Below are 16,673 nucleotides of genomic sequence, written 5' to 3' on the forward strand. Positions count from 1 at the left end.
CAGCTAACAAACGAGCGATCAAAAAGAGCAAACGCAGATCCGCAGCCAGAGAAAGCGGTCTGAGTCAAATAGTTAGAAGCGTCTGTAGCCGCTTGTTAGCCCCCTACGGGAAAGTGAAGCGCTGCGAGCCGCAGCCGCTCTGCATTTGGCGCGAAATTCAAACGGGTGTCATTTGAATTTCGAGCGGTAGGAATCACAGCACAGCACTGTAGAGAGTCACTAACGCCCACTTTTTTTGGCGCGAATCAAGACACCTCCAACGACTAGCAGCCAACGTGGTAACCCAGAGAGAGAAAGAGAGGGTAGCAAAAAACCTCTCCAGAGCTGATATCACTAGTAACTCACGGCGCTCGTAGTCCCAGAGAGATTTTTTCCGCAGGTAGCCCAGCCGTTCCAGCACCATGAGTTCCAATCCAGTATTCCGGCGTTTAAACCAGACGAAGAGAAGTGGGAATCGTATAAGAACCGTTTCAATCATTACATCGATGCGGTCGGCCTGGCGGATGCGGGAGAGCATCGGAAAAATCCTATTTCCTAATCTACTGCGGAGCCACCGTTTACTGATACCGCTGCAGCACTCGTGGCGCCGAGAGAATTGAAAAACGTTCCGTGGTCCGAGTTGCTTGAGATCCTCACAAACCACTACGCTCCCAGGCCTTCACAAATCGCCAGGAGGTTCACGTTCCGAATGAGGAAGCAATCAAGTAAGGAGACCATCAACCAATATATGGCCGCCCTCAGAACAGCAGCCCTGCACTGCGGGTTTGGAACATACCTGGAGGACATGCTCCTCGATCAATTAGTTTGTGGGGTCAAGGATCTCCACCTACAGAGGCGACTGCTAGCTAAAAAGACCTCAACCTCGCGCAAGCGTAGAGGAGGCCCTAGCAGCCGAGCTAGCAACGAACTCAGCCACCGAAATTCAGGGCCCAAGCGCCAAGCTAGCATCGTTCCCAGTCCATTCCGAAGAGGTGGAAGCGGAGGAAGCCCACAACGATGAGAACGATGTCACTCTGTGCCTAGCCTGTGGGGGATCACATCAAAGGGCCACCTGCAAGTTTAAAGGAGCCGTTTGCAACAACTGCCATAAGAGGGGGCACATTGCGAGAGTCTGCCAAGCCCCCCAAAGCGCTGCACACAGACCCCCGTCCTCGCACTCGGGACCTCAGAGGCAAGTATTAAACTGTCGCACGCACCGCCTTGCCAGGCGTACTTGCCACACTGTTAGTAAAATTTCTCTCTCCGTTTCCCTAGAAGGTAAACCGTGCCACATGGAGGTTGACACAGGGTCAGCGCTCTCAATAATCTCGTGGAACACCCTCAAGAGACTCCACCCCAGCCTATCTACTACCCGGCTTCAGAGATGCCAGTTCGGTCTGAAGGACTACCAGGGGAAGGCCATTCCCGTGATCGGCAGAGGCAAGTTCTTTGTCAGTTTTAGAGCTTTTAAAGGCCACCTACCTCTAGTGGTAGTTAACGGCAATCTACCCACCTTATTGGGGCTCAATTGGTTTCCCCACCTCGGCCTAGGGTTAACAGGAGTCCATGCTGTCTCAACCTCAGACACTGACTCCTTATTCGCTGACTACGCAGATGTGTTCAGCGAGGAGCTGGGGTGTTATAATGGAACCCCCATCTCGTTCACCGTTGACCCCCAGGCAGTCCCAATCAGATTAAAACCACGTAGAGTTCCATTTGCTATTCGACCAAAACTAGGCTGAATTGGATAAACTACTAAAACAAGGGGTCATTGAGCCAACAGATTTCGCCAAGTGGGAGACACCCATTGTCACACCCCTCAAAAAAGATGGTAGCCTGAGAATTTGCTCGGACTACAAGACAACAATCAATAAATATTTACAAGTTAGCGCCTACCCTGTGCCCGTCATTCAGCACTTATTGCACACATTCGAACCGGGCAGTATTTTTGCTAAATTGGACATGTCTCAAGCATATCAACAGTTCCCTGTTGATAATCAAACAGCGAACTTCAGACCATCGTCACTCACAGGGGTGCCTTCCGATGCAAGCGTCTCCAATTTGGCGTAAGTGTTGCCCGGGTATTTTTCAGTCCCTCATGGAGCGGATTTTACAGGGCCTCCCTGGTGTAGTACCCTACTTGACGACATCTTGGTCTCGGCCAGGGACAGACCCCAACTCTTCCAGAGAGTGCGAGCAGTGTTAGAGAGGTTCAGACAGCATGGCCTCAGGTTAAAAAAAGAAAAATGTGCCATTGCCACTAGACAGGTGGACTTTCTGGGTTATAAAATTGACGCCTCTGGCATTCACCCCTGGAGTCCAAGGTTAGGGCGATCCACGAAGCTCCCACACCGACCTCCAAAACGGAGCTACAAGCTTTCTTGGGGCTCCTAAACTTTTATGCATCCTTCTTGCCCCATAAAGCCTCAGTAGCCGAACCCCTACACAGATTACTAGACAAAAAGTCACCGTGGCACTGGGGGCACAAAGAAGACCAGGCGTTTAACGCCGTCAAATCACTACTTACGTCAGAGGCAGTGCTCATCCAATTCGACCCCAACCTTCCTTTAGTACTGGCAGCAGACGCATCCCCTTTTGGAATTGGGGCGGTCCTTAGTCACAGACTCCCCAATGGCGCCGAGGCCCCCATCGCCTTTTTCTCCAGGACGCTCTCGGCCACGGAGCGAAATTACAGCCAAATAGACAAGGAAGCCCTAGCAGCTGTTGCAGCCGTGAAAAAGTTTCACGAATTCCTTTTGGCCATTTCTTGAACTGGTCACCGACCATAAGCCCCTCCTGGGCCTACTGGCCGGCGACAAACAGACACCTCAAGTCCTTTCCCCTAGAATGACAAGGTGGACACTTTTCCTAGCGGCCTATTCATACAAACTTATTCACCGCCCGGGCAAAACTCTATCCCACGCCGACGCTCTCAGTCGCTGCCCCTTACCCGCTCCGGCTGAAGACCCAGCTCCTGTCAATGCCATTTTTGAAATCACCCAGTTGGACCTGCCCATCACCGCCCTTGACATCGCCGCTAAAACCAAGGCAGACCAAACGCTCGCCCAGGTGCTCGACTGGGTGAGGAGGGGGTGGCCGGGAGGCAACGTCGATAACAAATTCGCACCCTTTAAGACTCGCATGCAGGAGCTGTCCAGTTTGCAGGGTTGTCTACTGTGGGGCACTCGAGTGGTCATTCCGACCTCGCTGCGTACCCGAGTCCTGGAGGCGTTGCACGAGGGACACCCTGGCATTGTGAGAATGAAGGCGTTAGCACGCAGCTACGTGTGGTGGCCGGGTCTAGACGAGGACATTGTCAATTGGGTAAGTTCCTGCAGCATTTGCCAGGAATCCCGTCCTGCTCCCCCGATCGCCACCCCTACCAGATGGGAGAGCGCCAACGCCCCTTGGTCTAGAATCCATATCGATCTGGCAGGCCCCGTGTATGGAAAGATGTTCCTAGTGGTCGTGGACGCTTATTCCAAATGGATAGACGTGGCGCAGCTATCCACGACCACCACACTAGCAATCACCAATGTGTTAACACGCCTGTTCGTTACACATGGACTACCCGACTCCATTGTCTCCGATAATGGCCCACAGTTTGCATCAGTAGAATTCAGCCGTTTTGCTGCCAACCTGGGCATTCGCCACATTTTCACAGCCCCATTTCACCCTGCCAGTAATGGGTTGGCTGAAAGGGCCGTCAGGACCACCAAAGAGGCCCTCGCTAGGTTTGGCAGGGATGACTGGCACCACAAACTCGCACGGTTCCTGATGAGCCAACACTCAACCCCCTGTGCAGTCACCAATAAGTCCCCAGCGGAACTTCTGATGGGCCGGCGCCTGAGGACTGTATTGGACAGATTGCACCCACAATACTGCCCTGACTCTCCCTCGCTTCTACGTCGGGGGTTAGACAATTTTGTTACAGGAACCGATATTCGCAAGGAATTTCGCCGGGACCCACTTTGGATTCCTGGCGAGGTCATCGCCATCACCGGGCCGAGATCGTATAGAGTCAGGCTGGAGGATGGTCGCGTCTGGAGGAGACATATAGACCAGCTTAGAAGGCGCCTCAGCACCCTTGCCAACAAGAGTCCAGAGTCTCCAGTCGAAGGGGAGCCGCCTCATCCGCCGCCCAGCCACATCGTACCCAGCGACCAGTCTGCACCAGCGGTCGTTCCGGTCAGCCCAAACTCGGACAACAGCGCCCAGAGAGTTGACCAGCCTGATCCAACCCACGAGAGCTCGACCCCAGTAACCAACCCGGTGTTTCCCGAGGATGCCCAGTCCAGAGAGAGTGTTGGCGACACTATGCCGGCTCGACCATCACAGGCTGGTACCGAACAGACAGACAATGTTCCCGAGTTGCGCCGTTCCGGGCGCCAACACAAACCCCCCGTCTACCTCAAGGACTATGCATGTTCGCATCTGGGGGGAAGGGGTGTTATGTCCTGAGGACTCAAGGAGTTCTCACTCAGGTCCACTCACTTTACGTGGGCGTTATTCCCCCATTCCCATTGGTTGGCTCTCCCCAGCAGCCAGCTATAAATGCAGGCTGCGGGGTCCAACCGGTTGCTGATTGCTGCGAGCCAGTTCCAGGCTTGGCAAGCATGGTCAGCCCTTTATTGTAAAATAAAGTATTGTTGCACTCATGCTCTGGTTCAGCCTCTCATTGCTCAAACAAAACATACTTGGTGTGAAAACACTGTAGAATTGGTCTCTGAATTTGGATTCAGAAACATTTTTAAAAGTTTTGAATGTTTCTGCCACTTCAATTTTTGATTTTTTTAAAAAAGCTTTAACATTCCTGTTAATGGTCTGAGGCCAACCACCTCAACCACCAGCCCCCTGTAGAATTTTTTTATTCACATTGGTTCTTCCACATGTAATTAGAAGTTCTTAACACAATCTACATTGCTTTCTGTATTTTCTGAATTTTTAACCAAAGACAAGCAAACATATAAAGGTGTTTTGACCTTTCTTAAATGTTTATTTCAATTCTATTCTTTGTTTGTATTGAAGTATTCTCTTCCTCAGCAAGAAACCATCTCAACTCTGAGTTATGATTAAAGGAATCAGTCACTGTATGCAAACACTCATGCACTACTTTAAATCATATTTTAATTTAATTTGAATTCTTCATCTATTTAAGTTTGTTTATACATAAACAAAAGTGTATTTTAAACATGAGATATAAACATCTGGTATTATAAGCTTAAAAAAAAGTGGGCAAATTTTAATTTAGACTGAAAAATAAACCGATTCTACTGGCATTTGAAAATATGAGTTGAAATCAATCTATTTGTATGCAAAATTGTCAGCTGAATGTGCTTTTTTTCAGAAAAATCACTGAAATAGAATAGAAAATCCCTAATTTGTGAATATTCCGCTTCTCACTGGAATTAGGTGGCCAGTAAATATATAATAGGAAATTGAGAGGGAAGCATCACTTAGTTAATTCCTGCCTATGTAAATAGTGCTGTTATCTTTACAGCAAACATTCCTAGGAAAGAATTAGCCATTTTGACTATCAGGAATACATTATAGTATAGTTTTCAGAACTACAGTCTGCACATATTATAAAGTTATCCAAAAATCCAGGAAAGAATAACAATAACAAATAGTAATAATAATCAGGTATCCGCAAAAAGCTATCTCTTTGGAAATGAGACTAAGTTTTATATCAGAAGAGCTAGTTACTTTGCTAAGTCAGGAGTTACTCAGAACTGTAGGTTAGAGGATATATTTTACAAGCAGAAAGTCTCAGGTTCAAATGACTGCATGATAAATTATTAGAAGATAACAATATCCAGGATTTAGATAATAGTTTGTGTCTGTAAAAGCAAAGGGAGGTGATTAAGTGTTTACAACAAATCAGGAATTCAGAAACATGGATCTTGCTTCTTTCTAAAGGGATTCTAAGGAGCTATATGACTTTAATATTATTTCATTGTCATATCTCCTGGATGTGAACAGTTATTTCTTTATTATAGTATTCCAAAAATTATACCAGATCTTTGTCTATCTGCTTAGTATACATTTAAATACAAGCTATTGGAAAACTGGGTTGATTTCTAACTCCGCAGCAGCATGAAGCAAAAATATTTATTTAAATATTAAATGCTATCAAAATGCACTTGATATGATTTGAAAAATGTGTATATCAGGTGCCCTTCATTTAAAGGACATAATATGCATCACCCTGTTTTCTTGTATAATTTAATAATATATATTCTTTTACTCAATATTCTTTGATATAGCATTTTTACAAACTAAATATTTGAAAGTGTAATTTCATGTTATAAGGAAACATTTCTCATATGGGTTACATAAAAATAACACCAATGTCCTAAGATAAATAAAATATAGTTCCTCTCTGCTTCTTAAAGAACTTGAATCTCACTAACAATATGATGATCATAAAAATAAAACTGAATTTCCTTATAAATATAATATTTTACTATATAAAGGAGTTTAACATGAGAATTAAATCCAATTAAAATCTAAAAACATAAAGCCAAACCACAAAATAAGTATACTTTATATGCAAATACTATTTGTGGTATGATTTTACTTATACATAATTTTCTATACCAAACTATCTTTATGTAGCTTACAATAAAATAGAAACATATATATCGCAACATGTTAAAAAGAAGCCTCATAAATATATAATAGTGCATCATGTGGCCTCAGAATTAGATTATGCAACATTTCATGGAAGATGTGGTTTCCATTATATTGCATTTCCTATCTCCCAGGTCCACTAGAAAAGTACAGCCTTAATGGCTTTCAAAAATGATAGTTTTAGAAGGGATGATCCTAAATTCAGGGACAAAGCTATTCCAAAGTGCAAGAGGCTATTATCATGAATAAGTTTTCTGGATTCCTCTTCTTGATTTTCTATAGCAGGGTTGTCAAACTCTTAGCCCGTGAGCCAGATGCGTCCATGCCCGGTTTAGCGAAGATGAAAAAAGTTGTGATATGTCATGTGACGCTGCTGTGATGTCGCAAGTTTGACACCACTGTTCTATAGGGTATGATATCTTAATCTGCTTAATCTTCAAGTTTATTATTATTATTTTAGTCTACAATATGCCATAAAACAGTCTGTCCTTTAAAGGACAACAAAATATTGTGTCTAAAACTGCAGTTGTTTGCACTGTTCATATTTATTATTACTCTGCAAACTGATGTGTACAAATGAGCATCCCATCTTTCTTTGTACCAACACTATATGTATATTTATATACATATGTATATTTATATATATATTTCCTCATAAAATTTTCCTCATATTATCTTGTGAGATAGACAGACAGACATATACATGTACATGTACATATACATGTACATATACATATATATATATATATATATATATATATATATATATATATATATATATATATATATATATATATATCACAAGATAATATGAGAAAATTTTTCCTATCAGGACTTTTCACAAAAGCATTACAGACAGGGAGCTGCAGCATAACAAACTATAGTAGCATACTTTATATATATTTTATTACAAAAACAATGCATATTATCAAGAGTAGTAGAATAGAAGAGAATAACAGAGTTGGAAGGGATCTTGGAGGTCTTCTAGTCCAACCCCCTGCTTAGTTAGGAAGCCCTACACCACTTCAGACACATGGTTATCCAACATCTTTTTCAAAACGTCCAGTGTTGTAGCATTTACAACTTCTGGAGGCATGTTGTTCCACTGATTAATTGTTCTGTCAGGAAATTAGCAATGATACACAAAGAAATTCAGAATAAATATAACTTTTCTGTCACCAGGCACACATGCTTTCAGGAAATTCAGACTGATTTGGCCAATATTAATTGATTCTAATGAGGATAAGAGCTCACAATGACTCAGCAGTTAAGACACTGAGCTTTTCAGCTGCCTGGGTTCAAGACCAAATACTTAACAACAGGGTGAGTTCCCATTACTCACCCAGCTCTTGTTAGCAGTTCAGAAGCATGAAAAAGTTAGTAGATAAATAGGAGCTGCTTTGGCAGTAAAGGTTACTGCATTCTGGATTTTTATACTGGCGCGTAAGTGATGGAAGCATCTCTCTCAGACAAACATAGGCTCCCTTGGCTGAGAATAGGAGATAAGCACCTTTTAATGAGGATAATTATGCTTTCATTGCATCCTTTCAAATAATAGCTTGAAATGAAGCTGCATATTAATTTAGTGCAAAATGAAGATAATGTGCAAACAGATTTTGTTACATGGAAATTGCTTTTTCACTGAAAAATCAGTGCAGCAGCCAAAGTGTGTGTTGTATAAAGACCTCTTTACTTTTATTGCCTTGGGTGGTTTCTGAAAGAAATAAGAGACTGAAGAAAACATTTGGATCAAAGCTGTAAAATGATGCTCACGCTGATCTTTTGTTATGCTTCAGTATTATTGCTTTTTTTTTTTGCCCTTTCCATAAAATATGCACAAGACTTGAGTCCTGGGTTTGCAATTATCAGAGAAGAAAACTGACTTATATATTACAGTTTTGGATGTTTACTTGTGAGGTACTTATAAAGTTGTGTCATATGCTTTTCATATGAAGATTAAACATTAAATACAGTAGCTTGTGTGACAGTTAACTTCACTAGCAGCTTCCTCAAAATGTGACAACCAACCAAACGAACAAACAAATAAAATGGATATAATAGTGTATTTATTATGTCTGTAATTTTAAAGCAAATATTTCTGTGAATTTTGTCTAGACAAGAACAAATACTAGTTTATGTCTAGAAGTGTTTCCTTTTAGTAAAATCCAATGAAAATGTTATGCATGTTTTTTCTTCTTATTTTATTTCTATATTCTGCACTACTGTTGAACATGTTCTGCTGACAGAGGTGTTAAGATGTATGCAGTCATGAAGTTCATCTAATTGTAAATATTTTGTCCTAAAACAAGAATAAAAACCACATTTTTTTTTCATGAATTACTCAGTCTGTCACCATTGTTTTAGGCACTGGCTACAAAATGTCAAAAGTATAATGTCTAAAACAGAAAATTGTTTTCTCTGTGGATGGTAATACCTAATCCAATGTGAAAGCAAATTTAGATGAAATTTTGAGGAAAGCAAATGCTAAGAAAATAAAGAACATTTTAAGAGATGGATTTTTATGTCTTGGATGAACAGTTAGGAGTTCTCTTGGATTCCCTAATATTGGGTAATGAAAGATTTGCAAGCAAACAACTAAACTCAGAGAGTACCAAGGACTCACAGTTACAGAATCATATTATTATTAATGCACCATCCCAGATATAAAATATGGTCTAGGTCAGCTAAACAATGAAATATTCAAAGTATTTTATTTATATGGGATTGCATTTATTATCACCATGATTCACCATCTGTCATCACAGTACAAGAATTTCTACCATTTTTAAAATCAGGATTGTCTAGCCAAGCATTTACCTAATTCTATTTCAAAAAATTGGAAAATGTAATTGATCCTAGAAAATTAAGGGGGAAATATTCACATTCTACCAGTTCGCACCTATTCGCTAGAACCGGTTGTTAACATTCTAAGCAGTTCGGAGAACCAGTTGTTAAAAGAAATTACTGGCCTAATCCTGTAAGGAAGGCAGGAAGGAAATATTCTGGTGTTGCTTACAGAAACTGCCTGTCCATTAACCCTTATTACATTTTTGGCAGGACTAGATTTCCTATCTCAGGAACTTCTCTGGAGTTTTCTTTCCCTCTTTTACTGGTAGTTTGCTTGTGTGGAGTGACAATTTAAAGTTACAATAGCATGGAAAAAAGTGACTTATGACCATTTTTCACACTTACAACTGTTGCAGCATCCCCACAGTCATGAGAGGCCAGACGAGCAGATGCGTGCCTCGATGTGAGTGATATTGAGTTGGCCACACCCAGCCAATAACATGACCACCAAGCCATGCCCACCACCTAATCCATGCCCACAGAACCAGTTGTTAAAGATTTGAATCCCACCCCTGCATAAAACACAGCAACTGATGAACTATTAATCAATCATGTGAGACTGGCAACTAAACATTATTGAAGTAGATCATGAAACAATTGATTTGCAAGGATGTTAAAGCAGTAATTATTAATCCCACATTTACTTGTTAAGAAGCTTCATCCTGTTTTTGATAGGATGGGCTATATTTCCTTTTGTGAAGACAGATGCAAATAATGAGTTGAACAGCTCCGCTTTTTCCTCTACTGCCCATTACTTTCTTATTATCTTCTCCCATTTGTGAACCAATTATTTCCTTAATATTTTTTCTGTATGTACACTGAGAACATACGCACCAAGACAAATTCCTTGTGTGTCCAATTACACATGGCCAATAAAGAATTATATTCTATTCTTTTTTAATATGTGGAAAAAAACTTTATTATTTTTGACATTTGTTATAAGTCTTGCTTCATTTTGAACCTCGGTTTATATACCATCTTTGCAGATTCAAATATTTGCTAGTATTTCCTCTTTCCATTTTTTGTACTTATCTTTTTTTTTCTTTCAGTTTATCAGAAAGTTCTTTGTGTAACCATGCTGGTTTCTTCTTAGATTTCTTGTTTTTTTTCTCAGTAGTATTGAGTTGGACTGGGCTTTTAATAATCATATTTTTCAGAGTCTCCAAAGCTTCTTGAGTTGTTTTCTTTTTTAATATTTTCATCCATGGAATCCTGCCCAAGTTCTCTCTAAGTTTGTTAAAATTAACTTTTTTAAAGTCTAAGACACTGGTTTGATTATTTTCTATTGCTTGTGCCTGCATTATATTGAATTCCAGTATGACATGGTCATTGTCTTACAAACTCAACCTCCTCAATCATTTTTCTATTAGTAAGAATTAAGTACAGTATAGTTGTCTGTTTAGTTCCCTCCTCTATCTTTTGAATGACAAAGTTGTCAGCTAGGTTGGTCAGGAACCTTTTCCATCTCCCAGTATAGAGTTTATTTCCTGGTTGATGTCAGGGTGGTTAAAGTCCCCTGTTAGTACTGTGGTGTGTTTCCTACATACATTTGTTATCAAACAGATCATCTTTTTGTTTTTTGTTGGATGGTAAGTTATTGTTTCAGCTATATTTTGTTTCATTAAACTTATTTTAATTGTTAATTATATTTGTTAGACTATATCTTTTTCACAATAATGTGTTCCTTTGACAGCTATTGTAAACAATGAAATAATACTCAGATAATTCCAACAATGCTGTCCCTGCTAATCTTCTGAAAACACTTTGAATTACATTTATATCTGTAGACTTTAGAAGAAAACAACTACAATTTTCAGCAGGTGGCAGCATTTAGCTGGTCTTAACTGATCTCAAAAAAGCTAAATGAATAAACAGATATTATGTGAGATTGTAGGAAAAGTTGCACAGTCACAAAACATGCAAAAGAAGACAATGATAAACTATGAAGTTATACAAAGATAAACTATTGCTGCAAAGAAAATTACGTGAACATGCTCATTTGTCATCATTATGCAATGTACAATGGAGACTAAACTAGCTGTGAACTGATGTTTGTTTATGTATGTTTGCTTTAAGCACACAAAGAGATCCCAATAATTTAATACTTTAAGAATAGAATAGAATACTTTATTGGCCAAGTGTGATTGGACACACAAGGAATTTGTCTTGGTGTAAATACTCTCAGCATACATAAAGAAAAGGTACATTCATTAAGAATCAAGAATCATAACATACAACACTTGATGATAGTCATAGGGTACAATCAACAATCAAATCATACTAGGAAACAGTCAATATAAATCGTAAGGATACAAACAACAAAGTTACAGTCCTACAATCACAAGTGGGATGGGTGATAAGGAGTAATGAGAAGATTAACAGTAATAGTAGTGTACACTTTGTAAATAGTTGAACAATGTTGAGGGAATTATTTGTTTAGCAGAGTGATGGCATTTGAGAAAACACTGTCTTTGTGTCTAGTTGTTCTGGTGTGCAGTTCTCTATAGCGTTGTTTTGAGGGAAGGAGTTGAAACAGTTTATGTCAAGGATGTGAGGGATCTGTAAATATTTTCACAGTCCTCTTTTTTATTTGTGTAGTATACAGGTCCTCTATTGAAGGGAGTTGGGTAGTAATTGTTTTTTCTGCAGTCCTAATTATCCTCTGAAGTCTGTGTCTGTCCTGTTGGGTTGCAGAACCAAACCAGACAGTTATAGAGGTGCAGATGATAGACTCAATAATTCCTCTGTAGATCTGTATCAGCAGCTCCTTGGGCAGTTTGAGCTTTCCGAGTTGGCGCAGAAAGAACATTCTTTGTTGTGCTTTTTGATGATGTTTTGATGTTAGGTGTTCATTTTAGGTCATGTGATATTGTAGAACCTAGAAATTTGAAGGTCTCTACTGTTGATACTGTGTTGTCTAGTATTGTAAGAGGTTGTAGTATGGGAGGGTTTCTTCTAAAGTCTACCACCATTTCTATGGTTTTGAGTGTGTTCAGTTCCAGATTGTTCCGGTTACACCATGAGGCAAGTTGTATAACCTCCTGTCTGTATGCAGATTCATCGTTGTCTTGAATAAGACTGTTGTGTCATCAGCAAACTTCAGTATTTTAACAGATGGATCGTCTAAAGTATTTTTGCCTCTGGTGGGGCAATTTACATGCTGGAAATATTTTGGGAGCTCTTTCCTTAAATTTGCTTGATTGAAATCTCCTAAAATGATGGGGAGGGAACCTGGGTGTTTGGATTCAGCCTCCATAAGTTGATCAGCAGGAGTTCGTAATGCCTTGTTTACACAGGCTTGTGGAGGAATATACACAGCTATTAGGAGAAATGAGGAGAACTCACATGGAGAGTAAAATGGCTTGCAGTTGATGTGTAAAGACTCCAAGTTTTCATCACAAAATTATAGTTATAAAATTATAGTTATCTCCTGAGATATATTATAGTTATCTCCTGAGACCAACTGTTGTTGATATATAAACATAATCCTCCACCCTTTGTTTTACCTGATGTCTCTTCAATTCTATCTGATCTAAATGTCTGAAATCCTGGGATGTATATGGTGTTATCCCCGTGAATTTGTGGATTAAGCCAGGTTTCAGTAAAACAAAGTACAGCTGAATTATGAAAATCAGAATTCCATCTATTTAAGAAATGAATTTATATATATACTGTCATATATATATATATATATATATATATATATATATATATATATATATATATATATATTGCTGTGCCATTTTGTTCAGGGCTACTGCCTGTAGTACTTATGTATAGATAACATGATTCAGATTTATTTGAGTCTTCCTTGCCCCCTTCAAGTAATCCCTTTCTAAAAATGTCGGTTTAACATTTTTAATAGTCAGTATAGTACTAAATTCACCACAAGATGTCTCCCTTCCATTATCTTTAGAGGATAGTTCTAATCAACAGTTTTGAAAGAATCTTACCATACTCATCATGATGAAAATGTCTGCTGAAAAAGTGAATCTGCATGCCAAAGCAAACTGTGTTTTTAATCTGAACTTCCTGTTCCTTTAGAACAGGCTTCACTTCTCACAGCAAAAAGAAAAACCACTTTAGCAAGTAGTTTTGCCTTCCTGAAAGCATATTTCTTCCGACATTCTAAGGCTTAGTAAATTTATCTGGCACACTTGCCTAATGATGCAATCAGAAAAGTTCAGGAGGAATGCCTCTTTAATTATGCAATGTTGTCTTAGATTGAGCTCAAATGACTCACTAAAAATGGTGTGGTACGAAGGGCAAACACACTGACTTAATCAAAAGTTCTTAGAAATCCGAAAATAAACAAAGAAAACATTTCAGTGAATTAACAGCTTAATCTGGCACATGTCAGCTCAGAACTATGTCAGTTTGATTTTAATTGCTCCAATTCCCAAATTTTGTGTTTATAGAGCTGCAGCCTTAGAAAATAAGTACATAACTAGCTTTTGCTTATGTTATTAATAATAAATTAGACCTTGCCATAGAGATTCTCAGAAAAGATTCATTAAAGTTAATGGAACTTGCTGATCATGTCTAACTAAAGCACATTTGCTTTCAATTAGTGTTATCTAAATAAGACTAAGAAACATATAGGTTATTATCTCCTTTGAGCTGAATTGTGTTATTGACTAAATATATAAGGAGATGCACTTTCATTTTATCATTCTAAACTTGTACCTGAGGTAGCCCATAGTTCTACTTGAACTTAAACATAGTAAAAAAAATTACCTGACATTAGTAATTTCCACCTTTGTCCCCATGACACTGTCTTCATCTCAATTCCTGCCCATGACTGACACAGACTTCAGCTGCCCTTAGTCATAATGGTATTAAAATAGTATCTTCTCTCTCTCTCTCGTTCTGATACTCAAGATGCTTCAAGATATGTGTTAGGCTTTGTGACACAATCTTTTTAAAGATATCAAGTGATTGACAACTGAGGTAAGATAGGGATTTGAACTGTCATATTGGATTAGTATTCTGCCAACTCAAAAATGGTGGATAACACTTTAAATAAGTAGTAAGGAAGGACCACAAGGTAAACATTTTAATCAGAATTAATGTGGTATAGAGGTTAAGGAAAGATCAGCTATGGGATATCCAGTTCCTAATCCACTCAGCCATTGAAATTCAGATTGACTTTGAACCAGTTGCTGTCTCTTAGCCCAGCCTATCTCATAGTATTATTTTTATTGCACTAATGTAAGTATATACATGCATACTAATTTGCAATAAAATTGTTTTAAAAGCATTTCTAAACTATATTACAGAAGACAAAAACTAAATCTTAGAAAAGAAAATTATAAGGAATTTCAATACCATCCATATATAAAAATATTATTTAGAAGTGTCTTTTTATATCTATATGTGAATTGAAAACAGTAGTCAAGGGATGCCACTGTAAAAAAAAAAGTTGTCTGTATTTTTTATTAATTTTATGTCACTTAGTTTCTCTAACAAGGCAACAGGCAAGACGAGTATAACTGCATGGTGGCACAGTGGTTAGAATGCAGCATTGCAGGCTAATTCTGCTGATTGAAGACTACAGATTGCCAATGGTTCAACAGTTCGATCCTGACCGCCTCAAGGTTGACTCAGGCTTCCATCCTTCCAAGGTCAGTAAAATGAGGACCCAGATTGTTGGGGGGCAATATGTTAAATCTGTAAACCACTTAGAGAGGGCTGTAAAGCATTACAAAGTGGCATATAAGTCTAAGTGTAATTGCTATTTTTTTTTTCAGACAAGCAATTTGGTAAAATTTTGAGTCTATATAATCAGTATTAAACATTGCAAATTAGAGTTTTTTGTTTTTTCTAAGAAATAAACGGAAGGTTGGCCTACCAGAGATGGACTACAGAAAAAGAAAACAAGAAAACTAATTCTGATGGTCATTTGGAGTTACCTGTCTTTCTACTTGCCTTCTTTTCCTTGCCATCCACAATTAAAAGAAAAAGAGCAGAGAGAGAAGTAGAGATCACGGCCCCTTTACTGCCATTTATCCAATTCTATAAGATCAAAAGAAACAACCCCATTTTGGACCATGAAAAGAAAGGTAATGAATACAAAAAGGGAGCAACTGGATTCTACTCCCACCCTAGGTCTATTGCCTGCTTGACAGGGAAGCAAGGGAAAATAGGTCATTTTCTGCAGTTCTCCAAGCTTCAAAGAGATCCTAGCACCAAGGATATCCTTTTCCATACTGATTTTTTTCCCCTCCCTCCAGGCTTTTAGTGTGGACAAAACTATTTCCCTACTTTTAGACAGGGAACAGAACAGTATCTCTTTAAGCCAGGCTAGCTTTTTGCCAGCAGACATACTGGAAAACCACATCTTATTGTTCACACAAATTGTCATAAAAGATTGAATATGTCAAGATGATTTATATTTCCAAAATAGAAGCTTTCAAGTGAAAATATGACCCACCTATGTTAAGGACTAATTAATAATCATTCACAGAGATGGTTTTTAAGTTGTTGACTATCAATTAATATTAATGGAAATTAAGGTCTAATCACAACCGTATGTAATTAGATAGGTTGGTAAAAATGCTTTATTACAACATGGTCAAAGAATAAAACTGTAGCAAAGGAATACTAAGGTCACAGTGGGGTTATATACAGAAATGTATACATTGTGATCTGTAGGTGAAAAGGAGGCTATAATCAACAGAAAAACCATTGCTCATACAAAGTTTTCTGCATAATTGACTTCAATAAAAACACATTGCCTTGCTTAACAGGATGTTGACTGGGATTCACCTAACATTCAAGGACAAATATTGTTCTATTTACATGCTTAAGTTAACATTCCTTAAGTTAACATGCTTTCCATGTTAACTTAAGGAATGTTGAACAGTGATGGGTTTCAAAGTGGTTACCGCCAGTTCGGTGGGTGTGGCTTCGTGGACGTGTTTTGCATGCATGCACGCAATTTGCACGCATGCACATGCCAAATGCACACTTTGCACGCACACAGAGTCTTTCCTACTCACCTCCTGCAATCCTGTACTCTCCCTGTATCTTCAACAGCTGACGCGTGGCAATCTGCTGTGCCGCGCAAAGCAGCTGCCCTTCAAAAGCAGGAAATAAAGGTCAGTAGGGGAGCCTAGGTGGGCCCAACAGCAGATTATTGGAGCAAACTGGTTCACTCCCAGATGATCTTCGGAGCTACAGTTCACTTGAACAGGGCCGAATCAGTAGAATCC

At 39.3% G+C, this 16,673-nt stretch overlaps 1 protein-coding gene across 1 annotated transcript in view; it reads left to right on the top strand.

Moving 5' to 3' along the window:
* GLRA3 (glycine receptor alpha 3) overlaps positions 1-16,673 on the top strand; it is an 82,769-nt gene that overhangs the window by 59,612 nt on the left and 6,484 nt on the right. The window lies entirely within an intron of this gene.

This window comes from Pseudonaja textilis, chromosome 6 (genome assembly GCF_049901715.1).
Source record: "Pseudonaja textilis isolate UNSWEBS1 chromosome 6, rPseTex1.2, whole genome shotgun sequence".
Lineage (NCBI taxonomy): Eukaryota > Metazoa > Chordata > Lepidosauria > Squamata > Elapidae > Pseudonaja > Pseudonaja textilis.